We start from the raw sequence: 14581 nt of genomic DNA, 5'->3' as shown, positions 1-14581 counted from the left end.
CACAGATCGGGATTGGAGGAAAATCCTGATGAGACTGCCATCTGTCTTGCAGAGCTATGTCAGAATGCTCCTTAGAAGTGAAGATGGGGAGACATGATCAAGAGTAATCAGCCTCTGGAAAAGGACGTCATGCGGGTAAAATAGAGTGAAAAAGAGGAAGACCCTCTACATCAGGGGTTCTCAACCTTCCTAATGCCTTGACCCTTTCATACAGTCCCTCCTGTTTTAGTGGCCACCCCAACCATAACATTATTTCATTGCTACGTCATAACTGTCATTTTGCGATTGTTATGACTCATAATGCAAATATCTGATATGCAGGATGGATTCTCATTGTTATGAATTGAACATAATTAAACATAATTAAAGCATAGTGATTAATCACAAAACAGTATGTAATTATGTATTGTGAAGTATGTATGTGTTTTCCAATGGCCTTAGGCGACCCCTGTGAAACGGTCATTCGATCCCAGAAGGGGTCACGACCCACAGGCTGAGAACTGCTGCTCTATGTGCTAGATTGACACAGTAGTTGCAATAATGGACCCAAGCATGGTGACCGTTGTGAGGATGATGCAAGATTTGGCTGAGTTGCCTTCTGGTTACAATGAGTGAGAACAACGTAATGCTACCTAACAATGACATTTTGTTTTTCTAATGACTGCTCTTCTACTTTCGTTTGTGGGCCTCCCTTTACCTGCTCAAACGCAGACTTCCCTAATTATATTTCAGTCTAGTCCTAACACGTTGCCCTTTGATGATAAAAACAGTCCAGACTAGCTAAAGCTCAAGCTATCTCAGTCCCTTAATCCCACCTACGGGAGTGGGGAAAAGACAGAGATAAATCAGCTCTTATGGGAAGCAGGGGTTGTCAAAAGTCCTGATTTGCAGTTGATGTTCTTGTTTTAATTTCACCGGGTACTGGGTACTCCCAGTATGACTAATGTCAAGCTATAAGTCATTCAACTAACAACTTGCAAAATTCCTGGAAATTCACGGTCAGGTCTCGTAGACTGGGCTGAACTCGTTCTAACACATCACTGAAGACAGGGCCTGCTTCTCACTGACTGCTTTTGTCTTTGTCTTTCTCAACTCACTGATTGGTGTCTACCCTCAAAACTTAAAGCAGAAGGTGAGGGAGAGGGGCCACATGGACTATCTGATGCACTACAAGTCGCTGTTGATAACTCTGATATGTCTTCTTGGGTGGGGGTAGCTGCTTTTTCGCCATCACTATGGCCGGATTATGGGCCTCATCTGAATGGCAGATGTGGGACTTGCATTTGTCGGCTCCTTGGCGGACTCAAAGGGGGGCTTCCTCTGCACAATCTGATTCGGAGAATTCCATGTCCTCCTTATACACATCTCCCGAGCCCTTTAATTGACAAATTCAACCTACGCTCTTTTTTGTAACCGAGAACCCTTCCCCTAATGGTCAGACCTTTGGGAAGATATTGGGAAGAAGGCTTTGACTCCATCCTTCTTTTAGTGTTTAACCAATGGAGGGAAATTCAATTTTCTTTGCCAGTAAAAAGGTAGGGGAAGCATCTTCTCATCCTTCTCATAACTAACTCACCCGCCGCCCACCACTTTCTCCTTACTCAATTAATGCTAAACCCCCTGTTGGCCCAGTAGCAAATAACGTGACAACAGGGGGGAATTGTCATCAAGTGGAGGTTGAGCACAAAGGATTCTGCCCCCTTGAAATGTTCACGAAAGGGAGAACAAGTTCAAAGCCTTCCTCCCACGTGACAAGAAGGAGGAATCGTTTCCATACCAGAAAGTCTGCATTCTCCCAAAAGACATTATCTTTCTCCCTCACAGACACCCCTTGAAGAGGAATCATTGACAAGAATTGCGAAATCCATGTAGCACTAGCTCTTCCGGCAAGCGGGTAGCAGGCAAGTAAAAATCAGAAATTTTGTGACCTCAAATCAAGCCCTCGGCCTTGAAGAATTCAGTACTTGGGTTATCAGGGCACTATTCCGCAACCTCTGAGGGTAGAAAAGATACTATACCTGATAGATAACATGATGAAGCAGAGAACAATCAGCCCCTTTCAGTATTCTGTTACATTATTAGCGTTAGAAGAGGGGCCCAAAGAAACTCATATCAAAACTGACCACAATCAAGTCTGCCTTCTAAAGTCAGTAACTGGGGGAGGACACGCTCATATCATTGAGAAAATAAATCTCCAGGCTGCCTTCTTCCTGCTTCAGAAATTGGTGGGTAAAAAAGAATGGAACCCATTGCAAAGCATTCAGCAGAGCTCCCAGGCTCAGTACCCACCCACCAAAAAAAGAAGGATTTGCCACGGTGTCAGTTCTGTCTTGGAAGTACAGAAAGTACAGCTTCATTGAGGCAAGGATGGCGAGACTTCATCTCACACACCTTGGACATTGTCAGGAGAGACCAGTCGCTAGAGAAGGATATCACGTGTGGTAAAGTAGCAGGGCAGTGCAAAAGAGGAAGTCCTTCGCCAACATGGAGTGACACCCTGGCTATATTGGTGGGTTCAGACCTAAGAGCAATTGTGAGGATGGCCCAGGACTGGGCAGTGGTTGGTTCTGTTGTACATGGGGTGGCAAGGGCATCTAACAACATTTCCCATGCATGGCAACTCCGTCCACATCAGAGTAGAACGATGCTGCCAGTTTCCTCCGAGTGGGTGCAAGGGTATATCTAGTCGTCCTTTGTATCTCCCAGAGACCCTCAGCAGAGCTCAACTAGAGCTGAGATTGAGGACTGAGTTTAGCCATTTTTATTCTTGAGAAAGAGCCGAGTGGAGGAAAAGAGAGAGGAAAAAACATCATGGCGTGGCTGAAGTGTTTTGAGGGGTTTTGGTGTTTTCCGCAGTTGAGATGTGTGCTCTGCTAGGCTCCACACCCCCTCTGTGCCTTCCATTGGGTAGCAAAGATGGTTACACATCCACGGCCCCAGAGGGTGGCCTTCCTCCCCTTCCCCCCACTCTTGCAATTCAAAGGAAAGATGATGAGTAGCACATCTGGATCAGCAGGGAGCCAAGAGAAGGCAACATGTGTGGGAGATGAGAGTTTAGGGGTATGGAGTAAGTTCTCCCACAAAGAGAAAGTAGGGAGTCAGCCGTGAACACACGTTAATGCTTGGGAAAGTGTAGAAATCTGTGTTAGATTTCTAGAGAAACATTCTAAATCTAGAGAAACAAAACCAGAATGCTCATAATTGTATATATATTTATACAGATAGATCGATATATAACATAAGAAATGAACAGTTAATTAAATTATAAAGCAGTACAAATGGCTCAGTGCAACTCACTCCCGTGAGACAGTTGTGAGACACTGGCAATCCTTCAAGTCTTGAGGGCCACTGGGTAGTCCTCTGTAGAGCAATTCAGGCTATCTGGGCACAGGTAGCAAACAGCAAGGCAGGTCACCAACAGCCAGATGACAGGGTCCGACAGTCCCCAGGTCAAGAGATGTAAATTCCAATGGTGTGGCAAAGCAGATCTTGAAGGAACCTCAAATTACAGTGACACAGTCCACGGGTTAGGAGTCCCACAGGTAGTGTAGCTTGCAAATTGAGGCACAGAACAAGCAAAGCAGCCGCACACTGGTCTGATGATCAAAGAGCAAGAGACAAGAAAGTCAAGGCTTGCTGAGCCATTTGTCTCTCCGCCCTTCAATTAATCCCACATGTGTTTATCGGCCAGGTTCGCACAATAAACTAACTCCCTCAACATCTCAGGACAGACAGAGACTAGGGTCTGTATTGACGTCTGAGTTTATTATCCGTAGGGTTCTTATTGTTGTTATATTCGGATAGCGACCCAAATAATATGCTTGCATCCCAGTTCTCAGAAACCTCAAAGGCACAGCTTTGAGCTTACGGCCAGGAGAGGCACTAGGGAGCACTATCGTTACCAACCCTCCACCTGCCTCAGCAAGCCCTAAATTTCATCCGCAGTCAGAGTGAGTGGTGAAACCTGGCAAAACGCTGAAGTCTCCTGAGCCTGGCACTCATGCAGTCAGCTGCCTCTTGCCAAGTGCCACAAATGGCCACAACCACCCATGCGTCAGCCTTAATCTAATGGATGGTGAACAGCAGGTGCCCTCCAGGTGGCCCCTCCTTTTCCAGAAATCCATCACCAGACATTAGGGTAAGTGTCCACAGAGCCGAATATGTCTGAGCCAATATGCAGGGCAGGGAGGGATACAGTCTCTGTGCCCTGCTGACCTGCTTGGCAGGCAAGCTCTTTCTGCCCCCAGATGACCAGCATCTCCAGCCATCCTTCCTGCCCTCTGTGTGAAGGAATGTCCATGGCTAGAATGCTGGTCCATTACAGAGGTAAACGGTGCTTCTGCCAACAAGCAGCATTAGAAAGTCTTGTCAGCAACTCTTCTTATTAGGGATTCCGCCTCTCGTCATCTGAGAAGACTCCCACATGGGGGTGTTGCCGCAGCCCTGTAGCATGGGCAGCTAAGCCCTCAGCAGGATGTGTTTCCATTTGTGTGATTAAAATCACAAATATTTACCAGGGGCGCTGACAGGCCAGTGTCCCTGTCATGCCACCACAAAGTGACATGGGAACGAGAGGTGTTTATGGAACATTTTAAACATCGTAAAACTACATGGTCAGGGTTCTCACACACTTTGCTTTACCTTGTTGTTATTTGTTGGACTATTCTTTAAACTCATTTCTGCAGTGAGTTATGCCGTCTTTTCTTCAAGCTATTAACATCTGAATTCCACAAAGAAGGCTCACTGATAGGCAAAGGTTAATGGTGTTCAGATACCCAGATATCTTTTTACCTATGGTAAAAGCGTAGGACAGTCTGTCTCCAGAGCAGACACTCTATACAACCCCTTATCAGGTGTGCATTGGTATAGATTTACACTGTGTGCCTTTGGCCAACTAGCTTCTTGGAAAAGTCACTGCTACTTGTCCAAAGGGGTGGCGCGGGGTCCTTTCAATTAAGAAGTCCACTGTTTGGTTAGCATCGGTCGTGCAAACTTGGATGAGTAACAAGGCCGTGGTACCTCAGGTTCCTCTTCCACAAAATCAGATTGCTATCTCGCTCCATTATGAATTACCACAGCATGGAAAAATAAATATTTTGGTGAACCACACTTCCAAGCTAATCCTCAATGTGCCAAGCACACCGTAAAGGGCAAACTATTTGGGACATGAAAGAGGCGAAGGAAGAAAAGAGAGAGGTCATAGGTTTAATTAGACAGCAGGGAAGCTTTGGATCCCACTGTATTTTCATTCCAAGCCTTTCCCTGGCTAGAAATTCTGCTCCCAAAATACAAATTCCATATTTGTCAGGATTTACCAAAAAAGTTAACAATACGCAGATAATATTTATGTTTGTCAGTAATTGATTTGTGATGCTCAACTGTGTAACCTCAGTATCTTGTAGAAAGAAATAGCTTAACATGCTGGGATGGATATTTGTAGAATGTGTTTGAAGTTAATGTGGATGCCATTAGGAGAAAAGTTGGTGAATAGAAAAATCAGACTGTCAATACTTAATTTAGATGATCTAGATATCACACACACACAAAAAGAGCCATATCTAGATCTTGGAAATCATTGGACTTTGGTTCAAATCTCCTGCTTTCAAGGTTGTCTAATAATTGGCAATATAAGATAAGCCTATATTTGGTATTTTTATATTTTGTTTGCTTTTTTGCAACAGGTCTTAGTTCTAAAAGCATAGTTTTCCCTTAGTGAATGAGCTTTAGTGAATAAAAATGTTTGCTTTATTAACTCACCCAAGGGGTGGGTATTATTTATACTCCACAGAAGAGTGAGAGAGGGACGGGACTTCAACCTGGTGTGCCAAGACTTGGAAGCAACATACCAGAATAAAGCTGCAAACCAATAGCGAGGTCTGCTTGGATGGCTCCAATTCCAGCTACATGGATCCCACCCCCCAGAAGAATACACTACAGAGGACAGCACTGAAGCTATAGCTCGGGGACAGGGGTGGGTCTGCTCAGAACACCTGGAAGCAAACTAAGAGGGACGTTGAGGGAAAAAAAGAGTGGACTACATCCTGGCCCACCAAACCATGAGCATAATATTCCTGTTCAGAGCAGCCAATGCACAGAGAGGACCATAGGGCCAGCCCCAGCACAAAACATGGTGTTCCCTCACTGGCCCATCGCACTATGGGGGACAATCCTGGAGACACAGTGTGGGAACTGTGCCCGGTCTGATCCCACCACACCAGGACAAAACACAAAGGGAGTGCAACAGAACAGCGAGAGCAGCAAAGCACTGAAGTCCCCAAGGAATGCCAAAAATAGACTTCAGGGACAGGGATTGGCACTTCATCAGACTAAATTGGAAAATATTCATAGAGGCCAACAGATGGAGCTGGAACTATTTATAGGCTTTTTTTTCTTTCTTTTTTTGCTTTTGTTTTTTCACATTTATCTAGATAAGATAGGGAGGATAAACAATCCCAAGGAGCAAACAAGGGGACAGATGGTTCTAGAGGGATATGGGAGAAGTGAAGGGTGGGGGATGAGGGAAAGGAAGGGAAGGGCCAACAAACCCAGAAACAAGGGAACAGCAAGTGATCTAAAATTGATGGTGAGGATGGTGTAGAATGCCTGGTGGGGTTTGATCAAGTGCAATGTAACTGAGAGGAGAATGAAGGGCAAACATGATAGTGGGGCAGGAGGAAAGTAAAAGGAAATAGAAGAAAGAACTAGGAGGCAAAGGACATTTATAGAGGTATAAATACAGGCACATACATATGTAAATATACTTATATATGACAATAGGGATATAGAGCTATATACATATATTATATGTTAAATAATAAGGTAGCAGATGAACATTGGTCCTCTACTCAAATACTCCCTCAATACAAGAACACTTTGTTCTAATAATCTGGCATTGTGTGGTGCTCACTTTCCCGACACAATAGAACACTGAAGACAAAATTGGTGCATAAGTAAATGTGGTAAATAAAGCTGATGGTGCCGGGCTATCAAAATATATAGTGTCTGAGTTCTTAAAGGCTTGAAGATAAACAAGTGGCCAACTAGCTGGGAAGCAACAAAGCCCATTTGGAAGAAGCACACCAGCCTGTGTGATCATGAAGTGTCGATGGGATCACGTATCAGGCATCAGAAGACCCACAGCAAGCAATCATATTGATGTTAATGAGGTAGGGGGAGGGGACAGAGGGGATGGAGTGGAGACACAAAGCCCATCTGTAGACAATTGGACATACCTTCACCAAAGGGTCACAAGGAAGAGACGGGCCAGCCTGGGTGCAGTATAGCACCGATGAAACATACAACATTCTGCTAGTTCTTTAATGCTTTCCCCACCCCCCACCATCATGACCCCAATTCTACCTTACAAATCCTAGATGAAAGCATGTACACTGGTACAGATAAGAACTCTCTACACACAGAACCCAGGACAGATAAACTCCTCAGAAATAATCATGAGAGTAGCGATACCATGAGGGTAGGGGGATGGGGAAACAGATCACAATGACTGATGGACATATAACCACCGCCCACCCCACCTGCAGGGGGACGAACAACAGAAACGTGGGTGAAGGGAGACCATGAAAATAATAATAATTATAAATTATCAAAGGTTTGTGAGAGAGGGATACAAAAAATGAGGAGCTGATACCAAGGGCTCAAGTAGAAACAGAATATTTTGAAAAGGATGATGGCAACATATGTACACATGTGCTTGACACAATGGATGTATTGATTGTTATAAGAACTGTAAGAGGCCCCAATAAAATGATTTTTTTAATGTTTGCCTTGTGTCTAAGCCTGTTTTTTTCTTGAGCGGTGTTATGTCAATTAACTTTTTCATCTGTTTCATAATTCCATTTGTTTTCAATATATGCATATTTTCCTATATGTGCATATTTTCCTTTTCTCACTAGTATTTTAAGTTCTATACCATTAGCTAGATTCATGATACTATAATTAGACATGGCTAGCCCCGGTGGCATAGTGGTTACTTGTTGGAATGCTATCCCAAAGGTCAGCAGTTCAAAACCACTAGCTGCTCCAAGGGAGAACAATAGGGCTTTCTATTCCCGTAAAGAGTTAGTCTCAGAAACCACAGGGGCAGCTCTACCCTGTACTCTCGGGTGGCTGTAAGTTGGCATCAACTAGATGGCAGTGGACATACTATTATTAGAATACCAGAATGTCCCCTGCAGATTACCTATATTATTTCTCAAGAAGCTGATAATGCTACCTCTAAAGTAGACAAGGGATATATATAAACCTTGAATATCTGAATAGATTTTGAACTTGCACTTAATAGTAAGCCTTAATTGAAGAACAATTCGTTCTTGTGATTTAGCCATGCTTGATACTTGCCCTCATGAAGTGATCACTGAAGATGTGGGGGATATCACAAAGCATGTTAAAGAAAGCAGATGGTGCCCGCCTATCAGAAAGAATAATGTCTGAGGTCTTAAAGGCTTGGCTTAAGGCAAGCAATCATCTAAGAGGAGCATCAGCTAAGTAAGTCCACATGGAAGGAGCACACAAGCCCACCCGATCCAAGGACTGGAAATAATAAAATCCAAGACCAGAGGAGAAATTTGTATTAGAGCTTATGGATCGCACTCAGTTCGCAAAAGGCAACTCATGACCGTGAAAGCCCAACATCTATTTGTAGAGTCCCTACATAGATTAAGTCTGCATTGAACTCCATTGGATCTTCGACCAGATTTGTGAATAGTTTTGTTAGCAGACAGAGTACATTGGCAAATGGATTATTGAAGATATACTTAGATTACTATTGAACATTTCACATTCGTTTTCCTGTTTGACTCATTTCTAACTTGTTCTAGTTATTAAAATTAGTTTACATTAGGTATAATTAATACCATACAATTTAATAATTTGACCATATTTAAAAGGTTTGTACAATCATCGCCACAATCAATGTTGAAACATTTTCGTTGTTCTTGAACCCACTGCTGTTGATTTCCCATTTCTCCCACTCTCCCCTCTTGTCCCCCAGGTAATTATGATTTCAGTTACTGTCTTTATAAATCCTGACTTCCCCACACAGGAAATCATTCAAACAAGAACAAGGAACAGGCAGAAGAAGGGGAGGGGGAGGAAAGGACTTAGCAACAACAATCAGATAAAACCGTGAAAGAACTCAATCTAAGGAAAAGCAAACAATATTAAAAAGTTAGGATCGATTGCTGTCCAGAGGAAGATCTAAGGGCAAGGTGTTACAGCCCAGTCTAAGTACAGTGGCTGTGTGGATTGAGTCCCCGGTGAATCCCCACTGCCCACAGACTAGGAAGTGAACTGTCCAAATATCAGACAAAAAACATTGTAAAGAGGTTTTTTTTGTTCTAGTTTTGTTATTTTCTGTGTTCTTTTGGATTGAAGTGTATCGGTGTTTATTTTTGTTGTTGTTGATGAAGGTTTTTTAAGTATGATTTTCTTTGTACGAAATCCAAGATAGAAAAATCTATAGAGACAATAACTAGACTAATAGATCCTTATAATTATGAGAGGAGAGGTTGGAAAAATATGAAGCTAATTCCAAAGGATACAAGAATGAAGAAAATAATCCAACATTGATTGTGGTGATGATTGAGAAACTGATTTTTAACATACTTAAACCATTCCTTGTATCATACGTGAAGTGCGTATCAGTAAAATGTTTTTTTTTAATGGAACTAAACCAAAATTGTACTGCTTTTAAGCCCATTCAGACTCATAGCAACACTATAGGACACATAAGTCCTTGGTATCATTCAACATACTGTGCATTCCAATTTCTCTGATCATGTTTTCATAAATTATTTGTTCAAATTGGTATCCGATTAAAGCTCAGAGTATCTGCTTTTCTTTTTCTCTGTCTTCCTCTCTCTCTTTTTTACCTTCTTTGTGCCATTGATTTGTTGAAGATGCCAGGCCAGTTGATATGCTATATATCTCACATTCTGGGTTTGTCAGTTATTTCTTCCAGGTAGTGCTTATGTTTCTTCCTCTCTCTGAATTTTCTCTTCCAATAGAAGTTATTTCTAAAGGAGCTAAGTTTTCGGTTCTGTTTCATGTTTTTGCAAGAACACTTCCCAAGTGTTGCCGGGTCTGCGTCATAGTGAATCATGTCAGAAGGCACACTATATCTAGTCCTCCCACTTTTAGGACTTGGTGATGCCGTGGTTGAAAGTGCTTGACTGTTATGTAAGAAGGTTGGAAGTTTGAACTAGCTACTGCTCAGTAGAAAGAAGGAACAGTGAGATTCCATAAAGACTTACACCCTTGGGACCCCTTTGGGACAGTCTAAACCTTCACAGGGAAGGGATGCTGTCTTCAACAAATGGTGCTGGAAAAGCGTGATATCTACCTTCAGAAGAATGAAACAAGACCCATATCTCACCCCATGCACAAAAATGAAGTCAAGGTGGACCAGAGGCCAAAATGTAAAACCCAAAGCTATCTGGATCATCAGTGCAGGGCATAGATGGACTACCAGCTAAAATAAAGGAAGCACACACAGCAGAAGGCAAACTAAATTAATAAGACCTATTAAAAATAAAACACTTGTGGACATCAAAAGATTTCTTCAATAGAGGAAAATGAGAGCCCACAGATTGGGAAAAGATATTTAGCAATAATATAATGGACAAAGGACCAATTACAAAATCTAAAGAATACTGTAAGCCCACAACAAGTAAAAAAAAAATTGTATACACTGCTGGTGGGCTTGTAAATGCATCCAACCACTATGGAAAGTGAGATCGCGATTCCTAAGACAGCTGGCAATAGAAATAGCATATGATCTAGCAATACTATTTTGGAGCATATACTGTACTCCAAAAAAATAGAGAAAAGTCACGAGCTCTCCCATGCAGCCTAGTTCACAATAGCAAGGAGTTGGAAACAGCCCACCTTCCCATCAGTAACAGAAAGGATAAAAAAAGCTTTGCTATATGTACACCGTGGAATTGTACGCATCTCTTAAAAAAAAAAGTGATGAAGCACTGAAATCATTAGGCTGAGTGAAGTTAGTTGATCACACAAGGTCAATTACAGTATGAGGTACAGATGAGAGCAGGCTCCGGCTTTCAGGCCATCCAGTCTGCTGGCCAGGTAAGCAAGGCAGCTCAGTAGCGAGCCTGACTGGTGGCCATGAGCCACGCACCATCCTCTCTACCTGTGTTATCTTGAAAGCTGCTTTTCTGTAGAAGCCTTCACGCCAGTGGAGATCAGGTTTTCAAGAAAGGGGTACAGGAAGATGACCACTTAATTTCTGCCATGAAAGGGTCCGACAAGGTCCCCCCAGACTTGCACTTCTTCCTCCCTGAGTGATGAGGGATATTGATGGGAAAGTCAAATCAGGAAGGGGAAAGGGAACATATACATCTCAGAGAAGACAGGTGCGTGACTCTTGGTTTAAAAAAAGTGGGAGGAAGTGAACAATTTCCTAGCAGGGGAAGAAATTGACTAACGACACTTTTAATGGCCTTAAAGGGGGAGTATGCCTTGTACTGTGCTCCTAATAAGCCACATTGGTCCAAGGATCTGTACACCCCCATGGGGACCCAGTCCATGTGCCATAGAATACTGGGACATGGAATCCTGGATCTTCAAGACACACAACACATTCCCAAGGGCACACCAGAGGGATGCGATGTGGAAACCCCACTAGGTGAACTAGGTTCTGCCTCAAACCTGTCTGTAACCTGAAGACTTAAGACTGAAAGTACGTGGTCTGTGAGGAAGCAGAAGGCAGCTATATCAAGAGTATCGAACTGTCAGTAGGCAGACTAACATTCACTTATTACTTCAATGCCCAACTTGGTGTATTAAGATATGCATTATTCTGCCAGACCTGTGTCTGACTTTGTCAATGAATATTAGTATAAGTTTTGCTTGACCACCAGTTCCCATTGTTTGGGCAAATAACATCTAGTCATGTAAGGATTTATTCTGTACAAGTCAATGATCTAAGTGTTGTTCTTTGTGGTTAGTCTAAACTTGTACAATATCCCTTTCTCAACAATATTTTAAAATTAGTGCCAGGGGTTAATCAATGACACTATTAACAGAAGGTCCTTCTGGTCCAGGAAGATGATCCACTAGATTCTCTATCATAAATTTACAAGGGTATCTATAAGGTGAACCATAGGAAGGTGTTTTTTTTAATGTAGATACGGGAATGGATTTCGGGCTTACACTTACTCCTATCTCCATCTAAGAACCATTAGTTCTTATAGCATGGCCTTGTTCAATCTTGCCCTCATGAAGGAAACACAGGAGATATCGGTGCTTTAGCAAAGTATGGTGAGAAAATTAGATGGTGCCCGGCTCTCAGAAAGAACAGCATCTTGGGTTTTAAAAGTTTGTTATCAAACAAACAGGCATCTAAATGAGACATCAACTAAGCCCACATGGAAGAAGCACACGCGCATCCGTGATCCAAGGATTGTAAATTATATAACCCAAAGCCTAAGAAGATTCTGGTATGCAGAAGGCTGTGGATGACAGTGGAAGCCCAAACTTCATTTGAGGCATCAACACAGGAAATAGGCCTCTAGTGATTTTCATCTAACCATAATTGAGGGATAGGAGTAACCTGGCTGTCGGACAGAGAGTATTAATCAAATGACAATCGTAGATTAAGCATAAATCTGATTTGAACAGTTAAAACCTTGTCACTTCATCTCCCCTTTGATATACTTTGTGCTTGATCTGGTTTTTAATATCTTCTGTTTGTTTTTTATATTGGGGTTTGTCGCTTGTATTTTGTCCTTGATGAGAGCCTTCTTGACTCTTATGTATTTTTCTGTTTTTCAGTATATGAAACTCAGGATACACGAACCAGTAGAGGCAACGACTAGACTAAGGGAGAGGTTGGAGCAGAGGTGGGTGGGTAAGAGGGAGCTGACATCAAAGAGTTCGAGAAGGAAGAAACTGTTTGGAAACTGATTGTGGTAGTGACTGTACAAGACTGCTTGACGGAACTATGGAATTGTATAAAATGTCGGGATTGGCTCCTAATAAAACAGCTTGGAGAAAAGAAAAAGAGAGAAAGAAGATCATGATGCTGATGTCGTTAGGCAGTATTGATTGCTTCTGGTATTGAGTTGGGTCTAGCTTGTCGAGATCCTGAGTAGACCAGAATGAAGCACTGCCCACTCTGTGCCAGTCGCCTGATTGTTGTTATGTTTCTGCCCATTGTTGCTACCCTCTCGCGGAGGTGTTTATTCTTTCTCACTGACTCTCTCCTTTATCAAGCATGATGCCCTTTTCCGGAGACTGATCCTCCCTGATAAAATGTTCAAAGCAGGTGAGATGGCATGTTGCCATCCTCGCTTTTCGGGATCACTTTAGCTTTACTTCTTTCAAGGTGGGTTTTTCTGTTCTCTGACGGAACACACCATATTTCACATTCTTCACCAACACCACAGTTCACACGGAGCACTTCCTCTTCGGTCCAGCTTTCGTACGCATATGAGGTAATGGGAAATGTCCTGGGTGAGGCGCCCCTTAGTCCTCAAGGTAACAGCTCTGGCTTTTTACACTTTAAAGAGGCCTTCCAGATCATGTTTGCCCACAGCACGTTTGGCTTCTTGACCACTGCTTTCATAAAGGTTGATTCTGTCCATCATCGACATGACAGAAATCAGAAACAAATAAAAATGTTGACTGTGCTTCCACACCACCACCCCATGACAATGTATAGCCCTGCCTCTGCCAGCTTCATTTTGGGGACATCAGGCTTCTGTAGGAAGGAACCAGTCCCAGGCAAGCATCAGAGCGGAGAGTCACCAAGGAGGTTACAACACAGCCACCTGGATAGGAGCACTAGCCCTGGTCAGCTAGTTCCAAATCAGCCTCCAAGAAGCCTGCTGATGTATTTGGTCCTGCACTGGGTAGAAGTCTCTAGTCCCGATTTCCACCAGGGTTTCCGCAATAAGCTCCTTTTAATTAACATGTTTTGATTGTGTCTCTGGTCTTTGAAAACAGAGTGCTATTTCCAGTAAATATTAACTTTTCAACTATCTTGAGAAGAGAGTCTATCATCTTTTTGAATAACTGTACTTGTATTATTAAGGATAAGAAGCAGGCTTTTACCCCAGAGCACCATTAATTGGAGCCTACGCGGTGAGATAATTGATGGGTCCATTGTTTCCACTAGGTGGCGGAGTTGCTAGTTCCTGCAAAAGAGCCCCACAAAACACTCAGTAGTTGATTCAAAGACCAACAACTGTGGCGATACAGGGAGGGTAGAGGGAGAGTGGGTAGGAAAGAGGGAACCGATTACAAAGAACTATATGTGACCTCCTCCCTGGGGGACGGACAACCGAAAAGTGGGTGAAGGGAGACGTCGACGGGGCAAGATATGACAAAATAACAATATATAAATTATCAAGGGCTCATGAGGGAGGGGGGAGTGGGGAGGGAAGGGAAAAATGAGTACCTAATGCCGGGGGCTTAAGTGGAGAGGAAATGTTTTGAGAATGATGAGGGCAATGAATATACGAATGCGCTTTACACAATTGATGTGTGTATAGATTGTGATAAGAGTTATATGAGTCCCTAATAAAATGATTATATATAA

The sequence above is a fragment of the Echinops telfairi genome, unplaced genomic scaffold (genome assembly GCF_000313985.2).
Source record: "Echinops telfairi isolate 266 unplaced genomic scaffold, ASM31398v2 ScPeMD7_22;HRSCAF=79, whole genome shotgun sequence".
In the NCBI taxonomy this organism is placed as follows: domain Eukaryota; kingdom Metazoa; phylum Chordata; class Mammalia; order Afrosoricida; family Tenrecidae; genus Echinops; species Echinops telfairi.
Note: the sequence above shows the minus strand (reverse complement) of the source record.